General features: G+C 45.1%; 1 protein-coding gene and 1 pseudogene across 1 annotated transcript in view; both read left to right on the top strand.

The window, feature by feature from the left end:
- WBP1L (WW domain binding protein 1-like) overlaps window positions 1-14,121 on the top strand; it is an 85,104-nt gene that overhangs the window by 17,118 nt on the left and 53,865 nt on the right. The window lies entirely within an intron of this gene.
- LOC102823494 lies at window positions 13,437-13,928 on the top strand (annotated as a pseudogene).

Consider the following 14,121-nt stretch of genomic DNA (forward strand, 5'->3'; position numbering starts at 1 on the left):
GAACAGATCAGTTGACGAAGTTTTAATCAAATGTTTTTTCCCCCTCAGAACTTTCTTTGCCCTTTTGTTTGACACACCATATCCATTCCCAACCTCTGCCCAGTGTATAAAGTGAAAGATTAACTTACGACTTTTTGCCCTCATTTCCAGTGTAGAGAGAATTTTTGGAAAAATCCTACTCTTATCTGGTATTACACAAATGTCCGGAAAAACATGGGAAAATGAGGAGACCCCATCAGCATATTTTCTCCTCTTTCAGTTCTCAAGGGGGTGTCAGTCGTGTGTCCTGTCTCGTGCTTGTTTGACAATGCCTGCCCTGAGGTCCAGTATTGGGGTGCCACGGCAGATGAGCAGCCTCCGAGGCCGAAAGACACTGCAGAGATAATGATGCCGAGGATAGATGTTCAGTTAGAAAGGGGGTCTTTGTTACTTGAACTGTAGCAGATTGGGGGTAGAGCAGGCTTCTTAACTGGGGAACTCTTCAAGGCTTACCTGGGGAGCACATGCATTGTGAATCTTCAAAAGAGACACTAGAACTCTTTGACCACATGAGCCTTTTTTTTCAGAAATGAAACGATTTTAGGGCAATGCTGGTGGCAAAAATGGAAGGTTCAGAGAAGTTAAATATTGGCCCATGGTCTTTGATTAGGCAGTAGCATGGCTAGGGCTAGCATGCCAGAGCCCTGATAGAGTGTAGTTTAACAGAAATTCCCCACCCACCCTCCTACCGCCCTGGGAGTCATTTGCCAGGATACCCAGGTTTGGCCTTTGGTTAACCTAGGCCACTTGACATTTTTCAACCTTCACTTGTGGGAACCTGCCTAACAACTAAGATGAATGTGAAAGAAGTTTGTAAATCTTGAGTCTATACAAGGATTAAGATTTATAATTGCATCTCTCACTCGTTAGCTATACCTTGTCTGCAGTATTGGCCAGACCTACTTAGAACTTGGAGTCCTGGTGTGGCTCTGTGGGTTAATGCGCCTGGACCACAAGGTTGGTAGTTCAAGGTCACCAGCCGCTCCTTGGAAACCCTATGCAGGATCACTGTGGGTCAGATCTGACTTGATTGTACTTAACAACACTTAGAAATTGGATCTTTGTTCTCATGGTAGAGCAAAGTGAAAGATTGTGGAGAAGTTTGATTTCTGACTATTCTAAAAAGGAAGAACATGGATAAGAATGGCAAAGATATGCTTCTTTCCCCACTTCTCCCACCCCCCACCCCCGCAGGAGAGAGAGTGGCTCCCTTCTTGCTGCTGGGGGATGCTTTCTCAAAGGCACTTTTAGCTTCCCCCACTGAGCTTAAGGCACTGTAGCTTCTCTTTGTCTACTTGTTCTGCCTTAGTACTTTCCTCACAACTTGGATGCTAGCCCAAGAGGGACTTTTGTTTGTTTGTTTAATGATATTTTCATTTTTGGTGAAAATACATAGCAAAACATTTCCATTCAGCAGTTTCTAAACAGAATGTGACGTTGGTTACAGTCTTCACATTGTGTCAACATTCTCATTTCTGTTCTAGTTTCACTCCCATCGACATAAACTCCCTTCCCACAACCTTCTCATTTGTGCTTTAGAACCCTGGTGATGCAATGGTTAACTGAAATATTGATGGTTCTAACCCAGCAGCTGCTTCCTGGGAGAAAAAGAGCTGGCCATCTAGTTCTGTAAAGATACAGCCTAGGAAACTCTGGGGCAATTCTACTTTGTCCTGTAGGGTTGCTTTGTATTGAAGTCGATTCGATGGCACACAATGACATTTGGTCTTCTACAGATAATGTTTTAAAAGAACCTAGTACTCAAGGGTGATAGTGTTTACTCAAGTTTTTTTTAAGCAGGTTTACTTACTGCTGTCATCCTGTTTACCTCGCTTTCTGTGGCCTGGGAATACAGGATTCAGTCTGTGACTTGTGGCTGGACATTATATAGTGAAAGAACCTGTGTCCCCTGCATCTGATATGACACCCTCTCCGGTCTCACGTGGGGTCTAGGTGCCTTCCAGGAGCTCCCCCCACTTCCTACAACTTATGGGAGGGATAAAGTATGTTTATGTTTTCTTCTGGTGTTCTGGGCCATGAAATCTTAGACCTAGGGTAGATTTGGTTACTGAACAGCCTAGAGAGGGAGGAGGCAATATTAGATTTACGTAAGATCCAGGAAATGAGGGAAGGCCTGGTGCCATAGGCTGTGTTTCCAAGTAGACCTTATTAAGTTTCATAACTCTTTATGCAAAAAAGGTCACTTCCAGGCATTATCAGATGAATGGGAGACAAACTCAAAAGCAGCTTCATTCTGTTCACCATAATAGGAGAACTGTTGTGGGAATCAGGTCATGTGCCCCATGTTACCTTGAGGAGAAGGACATTTTGCTTTTGAGATGGTTTAAGTACTTTAACTTCTCCAATTGATGAGTTAGAAATGTGCAGATACTATATATAAGTTTCCCAGTATGCATCAGACCTGCTGTGCTTGGGGTAATTTTCAGGTGCTCTCCTGGTATCCCCTAGCTGTTTGTTAGGTTTCTGTGGCCAGGAAAGTGTCATCAGCACTAATTAGTTACCAAGTTTTTGTCTCTTCACCCCTGTAACTGTCTGTCTTGAGGATCTGCTTTGTGCAAGACACTGCTTGGCACTGTGGGGTCACACAAGTGAGAGTTATGGATCTTGGCCCTAAGTTGTTTATACTTTAGATGAGGAAGTAGGCCTGAGAATAAGTAACTAAAACGTGGGAAGTTAAGTCATTGCTGAGATTCTGACCACATACTAGGAGTGGATTTTCCTACAAAAGCACAACCAAGACAACCTCTCTCTAGACATTGGCTGACGCCCATACACCCAGAAGGCCAGGCACTATGTTCAGGGACTGTTGGTTGCTGTTGTTAGTTAACAGTGAGTTGGCCCCCAACTCCTGGTGACCCCATGCACAATGGAACAAAATGCTACCTGGCTTTTGTGCTGTCCCCATGATCAGACCACAGGGTTTTCATTGACTAATTTTCAGAAGTAGATTTCAAGACTTTCCTCCCTAGTTCTAGTCTTGTCTGGAAGCTCCACTGAAGCCTGTTCGGCATCCTTGCAACATGAGATACATTGCATGGGAATTGGACTTGGATCTCCCACATGGAAGATGAGAATTCTATCACCGAACCACCAATGTCAGAGTTGAGGTCCCTTTAATAAAACACTTTGATGTTAGCTCTTAACTTGGTTCAGTCACCATAGCCACACTGGTCGTCGGTATTTCTTGTCTCTGTCTTGCCCAAAGTTTGAATAAATGTGAAAGATGAAATCAGAGTTGATGGCAGCCTTGAAGCTTCATTTTTCTTAGTCGAGTTCCTTTTCAGAGTTACATCTGGCTGTGTATCGTGTAGTTAGTGTCACCTTCTGTCCATTCTCCAATTTCTGGGGAGACACGGAATGTGTCTGGAGACAGCCTGATCTGTAGCTTGCTGATTTTCACATGATTCTTGGTTACTTGCCTGTTTGGTTTGAGAGAACCATTTCCAGGGTAGGGAAAAATGAACCTAGAATTTTAGTACAAAAATAAACAAGGCTGCTGTTGTACTTGATACACTGAAGTTGCAGATTAACGAGAACCCATTAACCACAGCTGCTATCAGGGGTGAATTTCACAGGCTCTTAGATTTTGGGGATGGCAATAAAGACTCACCCAAGAAGGTAATAAATATTTGTGGAGTGATTGATTGTCAACAACAAAAGGATTTTTATGGGGCAGGAGGGCAGAGAAACAAGAAAGGCAGGAACCTTAAGAGGCCTCTGGGTGTGAGGTGCTGTTGTGAATTGGGTTCAACTTCTGTTACTTTTACAAGGGGACTTCAAAAGATTCTTGGAAAAATGGAATTATAAGAGAATTTTTCCATGAATTTTCTGAAGCCCCCTCGTATTTCTCTCTTTTTAAAAGACGAGTCTTTTAAAAGTGGATGATGCAAATGGTTAACATGCTCACCTGCTAACTAAAAGATTGGAGGTTCGAGTTTACTCAAAGGTACCGCAGAAGAAAAACATGGTGATCTACTTCTGAGAACTCAGCATTGAGACCCTGTGGAGTACAGTTCTGCTATGAAATGGGATTGCCATGAATCAGAGTCAATTCAACAGCAGATTTTTTTTTAAGACAGGTTGTACCAGTGACACAGGTATCTCTTCTCCACCCTTCAACAATCCCCCGCAGTAGAACAAAATCAGCTCCAGTGTTACTATATTGTAGTATGGAGTCCTGGTGTGGCACTGCAGGATTATGTGCTGGACAGCAAGGTCCACAAGGTTTGAACCGCAGGGTTGGCGATTCAAACCCACCAGCCGCTCTTCGGAAACCCTGTACAGGATCTCTATGGGTTAGAACCGACTCAACGGCGCTTATCAACAGTCAACAAGTACTGAGGGAGTCCTGATGTGATACTATAGGATAAGCTGTTGTTAATTTCCAATCACATGGTCCACAGTTCAAACCTACCAGTGCTCCTCGGAAACCCAATACAGGATCACTGTGATTCGGAACTAACTCGATGGCTTTTAATAACAACAACAGAATCAAACAAGCAAATGAGAGCCTACAGCGCTTAATAAAATAGGGATGCCTATTCCTGATTCTCATGGAGGTTCTGCAATAAACCAGGCTGGTCAGACATGTGCTGGGGAAATACACACAACTGTAGGTCTGCCACATTTCAGTGCCAGCTGGTCCTTGCCTTCTCTCCTGCTTTCTTGATTCCATTCTTTTGCCCAGGCTAGGACCTGCCCCACCCAGATCTTGCTGGGAGTCTGGTATCCATCTCTTGATAAAATTTTCTTGGCCATTTTGATTCTCAATAGAGTCTCCTTTCTTCTAGCCTTCGGGGTACCTACTGTCTTTATTCCTCCTCCACATTTGTAATAAAGTGACTTGTTTGTTTCTGTGTATGCTTGCATTTTCTCCCAAACTGGGTAATTAACTCCTCCAGGGTAAACTGGTTCCTCAACTAGTACTTTTTTTTTTTTTTGGTCAATCCCCAAGGTGTATCTTGGGTGTGACTGTGAATATCAGGTCGCAAATGAGAGAGGAGTGGCAATTATAATTAATATGGAAATACCGTTTCTATGCATGTTCAAGACATTTTGAAGAACCACCAAGGCTTGGTTAAGGGTCCCTGGTGGTGCCGTGGTTAAGTAATCGACTGCTCACTGAAAGATTGGTGGTTCAAACCCACCTTGTGACTCCATGGGAGACAGGCCCAACAATCTGTTCCTCTAAAGAAAACCTTATGGGGCAGTTCTAGTTACATGGGGTCTCTATGAGTTGGAGTCGACTCAAAGGCATCTACCAGCAACAGATCTGGTTGAATTGCTGGTACAGTTCATACACTGGTGTGTGTACTTCACTGAAGCTCAAATTTTTCATAGGAAAAACAGAAGATGTCAACAGTTATTGTAGATTTCCTTCTGTGAATTGTATCATTTGATGTTTTGCGAGTAATAAAATTCTGTAGCTCAGCCGTCTTACCTGGAAGATTCAGTGATAATAAAGTAAAAGAAAGCAACTAACAATTTTTATGGATATCTGGTAGAAAAAATAAGCCCTATGACTTGTATTACTTTGTGTCCTGCTCAGAAGCTGGGCAAAGGGGTGTGTTTTTCTGCCTCAGCAGGTCTGCCACATGTCTGCTTTTGTCCAGCCCCAGGACACAGATTAGCAGGTAGTCTTGGTTTCTGGTAACTGAGCAATCTTTAACATCAGATGCCTTTTAACTTGGCAGAGTTCTGAAAACCATCATTCTGGGTTTGGAAGTCTTCCCATGGCATTCCCCAATATAATTACTCCTGGATCCTTTTATTAATGCCCAGCTTCACGTTCCTGACATGAAGATTTCTCAATTTGCCTTTTATTGTGGCACATGTGTTGTTTGGGGGATCAAATTAGTATTCACGTCTGGATTTTTGTTTGTTTGTTTTTGAGTCAGAACTCTAGTGCATTTAATTAGATTTAAATGCATTTGCCCTCAGATCTGAGAAAGGTCTCTTAGATGTTCTGTATCTACCTCTAGCATCTACTCAAAACTCCTGGAAATAAAATGGCCTGGGGTCTGGAGATGATCTCCTATCTGAGGAACCAGTGACAGTCCTGTTCTGACTTGATTCTGAAATTAGATACCCCCACCCTCAGTCTGACTCTCCTTGGGCCTCAGTCGCCCGATAACACGGGCAGATGTGGGAACAGTTTACCAGGTGCCTGAGGTCCAAGACATGGGAAGATTTGCCCTTAAAGCTTGTTCCTCATGTGTGCTAGGAACACATGAAAACTTTTGAGCTTTCCCAGGCGTTGACCTCATAGAACTCTGCCCTTCAAAATGGGTCACAAATGGAGTTCTGGAGCCAGAAGGCTCTGACTGCCCACTGCAGGACTTTACCATTCATCAGCGCCAGTGTAAGTGGCAGAGTTCTGATAAACAGGATTCTTCTGGAGCTCTGACCAGCTTCAGTGACTCAGGAACATGTGTCTGTTCAACATTGATCTGACCCAGAATTGTTTTTGGTCCCTTTGGTTCCCCTGTTGGTAATTTCTGGTCTGATCCTAATGCTTGGATTGTAGCAGGAGTCCCTGGTTAATAATGCAGATGGTTAACATGCTCAGCTGCTAATTGAGAGGTGGGAGGTTCTCGTCCATACAGAGGCACCTGGAAGATAATCTCCAGACTCTGGCAATCTACTGTAGAAAAACCAGCCATTGAATGGATTTGTTTTTGGGTTTTTTTTTGGTACTGTACTAAAATCTTTGGAGCCAGAGACTTCATTAAAGTCCTTGCTCTCCCACCCAGAGCTCAGCGTCGTGGGCACTTTGTAGAACTTTCATAAACTTCAGTGTCTGACTGAACACTAGCCATACTGATGCCACCATCATAGGGTTGTGGTAGTGTTAAATGGGATGTTGGATATGTGGAGCTCTGGCTCAGAGTCTGACTCATTGTTAGCGCTGAACATCCCATCCCCATCCCAGAATTTAAAGATTATATATGTATAGACTGCCTACAAAAATGTTGTCAAAAGATACTTAAGTAAATTGACTACAGTGAAAGAATGTGAATTCTAGTCATATATGCTGTTGCAGTCTGTCCCCTTAAATAATAATCCGAATTCAAAGAGCAGTTTTGCCAGTATTGCTATCTTGGGGGAGAAGAGGGCTAGGTTAGTGGAAGGACGTTTCAGACACTGCTTGTTAACCTGCAGTATTTTAATAACATAATCTTACTTGATTGTTATGATGATTCCTTTTTTTTTTTTTTTAATTGGAGAACTCAACATTGGATTTTATTCTGTATCGGCAGCAGGTGGCTAAAATTATTTGAGGAAGCTTTTGACCCCTCTTTGGCCCTCTGTGTATGAGCCTGGGTCACTTAACATAAAAGAACCCTTATTTTGGTGGTGTCTCCTTGAATTGCTAATGATCATCTTGCCTCTTAAATCTGAAAGCTGACTGTATTCATCACCAGGCTTTGGTAACCTTTGCAGTGCATGGCCTTCCTGGGACTCAGGTATGTTTTTTGTTTGCCAACTCAGGCTCCTTTTCTTCGCCTTTCACCTTCCCTCCCACTTCCAGAATCTCAGTGCTCAAGGAGGAGTACATTAGTGAGAAAGAAGCCATGACCAGCAAGCACTTTTTAGGAGTATATGATAAAATGTTAGGTGTAAGGGAGTCCTCATACTTTGGGTTAAGTGCTGCCTTACATTGAAGAATTTATAATCTCATGGAAAGATAAAAGCAGACAAATGCTAACTTGAAGCCCTCTCTTGGGTGGTGGCATTAGGTGCCCTCAAGTTGACTTTGCTTCATAGTGATACATCACATCGTGTGACAGAGTAGAACTAGGGTTTCCTAGGAAGCAGATCACCAGATCCTTCTCCCTTGGAGCCACTAGGTGAGTTCAAATCCCCCATTTTTTCAATTAGCAGCTAAGGGGTTAACCATGGAACCACTGGAGCTCCTTGGGTAGCACCCATAAAAGAATGATTTGCTAGGGGTCAAATCAGGTAGCTTATGATACAGTTTTGATAATTTAGTTTGAACTTTTACAAATTTTTGTGGCTTTGTGAGTTAATGTACTGGACTGCAAAGTCAGTTTGAACTGCAAGGTCGGTGGTTCAAGCTCACCAGCAGTTCCTCGGAAACCCTATACAGGGTTGCTATGGGTCAGAACCGACTCCACAGCACTTAACAACAAGAATAATTTTGTTGTAATCCCACTTCTCAAAAGGTGGTCAAGGGTGAATATTTATAAAAATGGAACCTTTCCCATAGCCTATAAGAACAAGGGCTTTGGAGTTTGGGTCCTGATGGCATCCCCAGTGCCTAGATCAGTACCTGGCACCCTGGAGGGGTTCTGTAGGGCTGGGATGAAGGAATGAATGGTTCTTAGGCTTTGGCACTCTCCAAGAACTACTGGTCAGACCAGAATTGCCCATGGAAGTTGGAAGGATGCTCTTTCCCTCCAGGTGGAATCTCAAAATAAATAATGCTACATGTGCTTTGTATGACTTGTAGTTGCCAGGGAAGTGACAGGAAGAGGGAAGCCACCTCGTCACTCTTCCCTGGGCAGCTGTGCCTTGGTGTCCAAGCCTGCCTGGCTGGCAGTTTGTGGCAGTTTTAGTGAGGTGTGCAATAGACAGAGTGACCTGTACATGTTTGCTGGAGAATGCTTATCTGTCCCCACATCCCTGCAGTCAGCAGAAGCCACGTCACTAAATGTCACCAGTCTCCTCCAAACATAGCAGTGAGGCTGTGACCCGTTCTTGCTGTGAGCCTCGAGGAAATGGCTCAGCTGTCCTGGCACATTCATTTCCTTGTCAGGAAAGTCGATGTGACCTTGACCATCCGTGGGGGACCTGCAGCAAGCACATTGTGTGTCTGGCTGGGCTCACTAATGATTGAAAAGTCCTTTGGCAGTTCACAGTGCCGTAAGCACTATGTACTGGTAATTTATTGCCCTAGCTGGGGGTTATAAACACTAATTTGCAAGAATCATTTCTGATTTACCTGGGTCATGCCCAGCACAATGCCCATCCCATGAGAAGGGCTTTGATAAATAACCACAGAAGGAAAATTCCTGGAGAAAATGGAAAAGGAAGAAAAGATAATATAATTGACTCAATCATGGACAAAGATAACTAATTCATTTGCAGCCTAAGGAAATATTAGAAAAGTGCTCAGGATTTATAAAGTTCCTCTGAAAATTGAACTCCCCAAGAATCATTTCTGCAAAGGCAAATCCAAGCATAGACCTATTGCCCTTTGCTGGTAGTGTTGGTAGAGGATGTGGGTCCAGGGAGGGTTGTGCTTAGCAGTCCCAACCTACTGTTGAGGGATGGTGGCCAGAGGAGTTGGCTTCCAGGACTGACTAGGAACAGACAGATGAGGACGCCAGCCCCAGGACCTTGGCGTCTTGTGCAAAGCTGGCCATGGAGACCCATTTTTGCCATAATACTGAACTAGGAAAAGAAAGCACAACCAATCTAAGGCAGTGAACTTTTCAGAAGCAAGAGGTGGTTTAAATATAGATGATCTGCTTTACTGGCAACTTGGAGGCAGCGGTGGGACTTGTTGTACCTTTTGTAAGGCAAGTGAGGAAAGATGTTGGCACCTGTACATGCGCAGTTTGTTTATGAAATACAAACTCTCCTGTTGGAGCAAGGGCCCAGGAGGTCAGTGTCCAAGGTAGGATGTCCCACCTTTGCTGGGGGAAAGGGGCCCCTCCAAGACCTCCCTGTGAATTGTCTTGATCCCTGGAGAAAGGTGGGATAGTGAGGCTGAACAAACTTTTATTTATTGAGCACTGACTAAGGCGGGACCCCGGGGGCAGGGGGCCTGCTCCCAGCCACACAAGGTTTCATGCAAATGACAGTCCCTTGATAGTCTTTCCCCTGGAGGAGAAATAATGCCTTTGTTCAGTCATTATTCAGAGAAATGTAAGCCTTAGGGAGGTGATTTATGTACCCGCCAGCTTGCTCAGAGCTGAGGGGGGCCTGTGAGAGCTGGCCGGCCTGGGGCCGGCATCATGGGTTTGCAGCACGTCCTCCCTCAGGATTGCACAGCAGCTGTCTGAAGTTTTTTCTGCTGTGCCTGAACTGATGTCATTTCCCCCTTGGCAGACAGCTAGGGCTCTGCTGCGTCTGAGATATGTCACAAGAAGGTGGGGGTAGGTTGGAGCCAGGCAGTGGGGGTGGCAGGGTGTAGTGAGGCGAGCAGGAGGGTTCAGTGTCTGCTCAGTCCCAGGGACTCTGTTTACTTTCTCTTCTTTTCAACGGAAGAGCAGTTAGCTGGGACTGCTGAGCGCACCGGCTCTGTCCGGGGAAATGCTCTTTACCAGATACTAACTTTTAAGGCCCTTGGTTCCAAACGTTAGTGTGGACGATGCTCTTGCAGGATGCCTTTCCTTTTGGGTCTTAGACAGGTAATTCGTGGAGCAGACTTGGGAAGGGAAGAGGGCGGGAGCTGGTTGTGATGCTGCTGTTTTGGGTGGAGGGGATGGTTGTGAAAAATGTCTTGTCAGCTAGAGCAGGCAAACATTTAGTGTTCCCTTCTTGTTTGCCATTTGCTCCGTACTTTTAGAGTTAGCATGCTCACAGCACCCCCTTGTCCCTGATGTCTCCCTGGAGTGGTCTGGCTCTAATTTTCCATTCAATACCAGGATACCGTTTCTGAAGCTTTGTGGAGGAAACAGCTGGGGGGAAGGGGTGAGGAGGGGGAAAGACTTGAGTAGGATTCTTAATCAAAACCCCTTTTATTCCTGCTCCTCCATTTTGATTTGGCTAGTAGGCAGAGCTTTTGTTACAGCCTTCTTGTTCTGAAGGGATTCTGGGTGGGTGGGGGTGGGGGTCCTCTCTTTTGATGGGAAGGGCATGAGGTTGGGGCTGTATAGACAAGGGTGCCCTGGCTACTTCAGGGGGATGGGGTGTGGGATTAACCATACTTTGGCCTCACTGACTGATTTTCCAAAGCAAACAGACCCCTATGGCGGAGACTTGGTTGCTTTGTGAATCTCTGTGTGAACTACAAGCACTAAATTACAGCCAGTAACCTAGTGTGAAATGAGAAAACGGTAGCAACCGACCAACTGCTGTCTGCTGAGAACACAGCTGTTGCCAACTATTTGTTCCAGGGCTTCTGAGGGCTGGACACTCCTACCCCCTCTTTGGTCTGAGAGGCATGTCTGTATAGGAATGTGTAACTGTAACCAGCAGGGACTGAGCTGTAAGAGGGGGTGGATACAGATACACACCCCCTTCCACTGCGTGTTCCTGAGTGAGGAGACACCACAGATGAGATCCACTCAGAAGCTTTAGGGAGAAACTGCTAAGGACTGCTGGTTTAATCTCATACTTAGAAAAGTGCTAGGTAAGCAAAACTCCCATGGACTGCCTGATATTCCTTAAGAGTAAACTTCTCTGAAAAGTTCCAGACACTCTTTTTACTGTTGTTGGTAATCTTCAGAGAACATTCCTTTGATGCAGCTGACAGGCAGAGGCCTGTGGTCCCATAGAGAGCAGCCCCGTCCCCACCAGGGAAGGCTATCCCTTTAACGGATGGGCAGAGGAACCTTGGTGAGGATTTTGAGCAGTTTTGGAAGAAGGCTAGAAGAAGCATCCCATGCTGTGTCAGTAAACAAGGAGAGGAAATCTGCCGGAAAGAGATGAGGAGGCCTGGGAAGCCAGAAAGACTTGTGGTTCCATCATGGGCTGCCTTGAAGTTTACCTTTGGAATTAGAGAATTACACCCACTCAAAGAGTTTTGGGAAGGATTTTACAAAAGGGTATTTGTAAAGCATTATCACCTTGTCTGACAGAGAATTGTTGTTGTTGTTAAGTGCCGTCGAGTCGGGTCCGACCCATAGCGACCCTGTACAGGGTTTCCGAGGGTGTAAATCCTTATGGGAGTAGAAAGCCTCATCTTTCTCCCGCGGAGCGGCTGGTAGTTTCGAACCGCTGACCTTATGGTTCGCAGCCCGATTCGTAACCACTACGCTACTGACAGAGAATAGGCTTTGTAAAAACTAATCTGTAATTTTGATTTACTCATCCCTAAAAGATGCAAAACTATACTATACTGCAGGGGTGGGGGACCTTTTTTCTGTCAAAATTTATAAACTTATTCGTGGACCATACAAATTTTCAACTTAAAAAAATTAGCCTGCTTTATTTGGTCGAACATTTAGATTAACTCACCCCTAATTTGATAGCTGGGAATTCTGGTGTGACACTGTGGGTTAATATGCCAGACTACAAAGCCGTTTGAACTGCAGGATTGCCGGTTCAAGCTCACCAGCTGCTCCTTGAAAACCCTATACAGGGTCGCTATGGGTCAGAATTGACTCGATGGCACTTAAAAACAACAACAGTGTGATAGCTGGAGTCCTGGTGTGGCACTGTGGGTTAATGCGCTAGACTGCAAAGTTGATTTGAACTGCAAGGTCGTTGGTTTAAACTCACCAGCCACTCCTTGGAAACTGTACAGGGTTGCTATGGGTTAGAACCGACTTGATGGCACTTAACAACAACAGTGTGATAGCTGGAATCCCAGTGTGGCACTGCAGGATAATGCGCTGGACTGCAAGGTCGGTTTGGGCTTCAGAGCCAGTGGTTCAAACTCACCAGCCACTCTTGGGAAACTCTGTACTGGGTCACTATGAGTTGGAACCGACTTGACAGCACTTAACAACAGTGTGATGGATGAGACTGTAATTGCCTTGGCAAAGCAAGACCAGATAATTTCAAGGGTCTTACACTGCCCACAGGCTGGATGTTCTCCATCCCTGCCATGTTGTTAGGGGTACTGACTCAGTTGGTACTGACTCATAGTGACCTTATTCACAACAGAACGGAACACTGCCTTGTGTTGCACCAACCTCACAGTAGTTGCTACACTTGAGCCCAATGCTGCCGTCACTGTGCCATTACATGTCGTTGGGGTCTTCCTTGTTTTCACTGACCCTCCACTTTACCCTCCAGGGGCTGGTCCGTCTTGATGATATGCCCGAAGTATGAACGACAAAGTCTGGTCATCCTGGCTTCTAAGGAGCATTCTGGCTGTACTTCTTCCAACACAGATTTGTTTGTTCTTTTGGCAGTTCGTGGTACTCTTAATATTATTCCCCAACACTGTAACTCAAATGCATCAATTCTTCTACTGTCTTCTTTATTTATTGTCAAACTTTTACATGCATATGAGGTTATTAAAAATACCATGACGAGTAACTGATGCTGGGATCCCGTGGTGGAGATGGCGTGTGCAGAGCTGCCTGGCTGCAGCCGGAAAAATCTGAGACCAGCCCTGGCGGCGAGGCCACCTCCGGGCCAGCCGTCATGCCCTCAATGCCATTGGAGCAGTGCAGAGCGAAGTGGTGGCTGGGTCCGAACAATGGGCAGGGTAGGAGGCTGATGGGCCAGCGGTGATGGATGCCTTAGAGGAAGAGAGCTTCGCCCTATCCATCTCTTCTGCCTCTGATGCAGAATTTGATGCTGTGGTTGGATATTTAGAGGACATTATCATGGATGACGAGTTCCAGTCACTACAGAGACATTTCATAGACAAGTACTCCCAGGAGTTTGAAGATACAGAAGAAAATAAACTCACCTATACACCTATTTTTAATGAATGTATTTCTTTGGTAGAAAAGTACATCAAAGACCAGCTGCTGGAATGGATTCCTGGATTTAACATGGTGGCTTTCACGACAACATTGCAGCACCATAAAGATGAAGTGGCTGGTGACATATCCGACATGCTGCTCACCTTTGCGGATTTTCTGACATTTAAAGGAAGGTTTCTGGACTATAGAGCAGAAAAAGAAGGCCGGGAACCAGCCTTAAGCAGTGGTTTAGTAGTGACTTCATTGTGCAAATCGTCTTCCATACCAGCTTCCCAGAACAACCTGTGGCACTAGCTCCCCACTCCAGACTGGAATCCTTGTGGAAATAAAACAGTCCACTATACTGGGAGAGGCTAATATTGACAGGAGAATACATCTTGGAAAGTCTGAGTCGGTTGCTCTCTTCTGCTACTCTTCATTCATGTTAAGTATTGATGGCTCTGAAAAGAACATTACCAGACCACCCCCCCCCGCCAGGACCTTTCTC

This window comes from Chrysochloris asiatica, unplaced genomic scaffold (assembly GCF_000296735.1).
Source record: "Chrysochloris asiatica unplaced genomic scaffold, ChrAsi1.0 scaffold00003, whole genome shotgun sequence".
NCBI classification, from domain to species: domain Eukaryota; kingdom Metazoa; phylum Chordata; class Mammalia; order Afrosoricida; family Chrysochloridae; genus Chrysochloris; species Chrysochloris asiatica.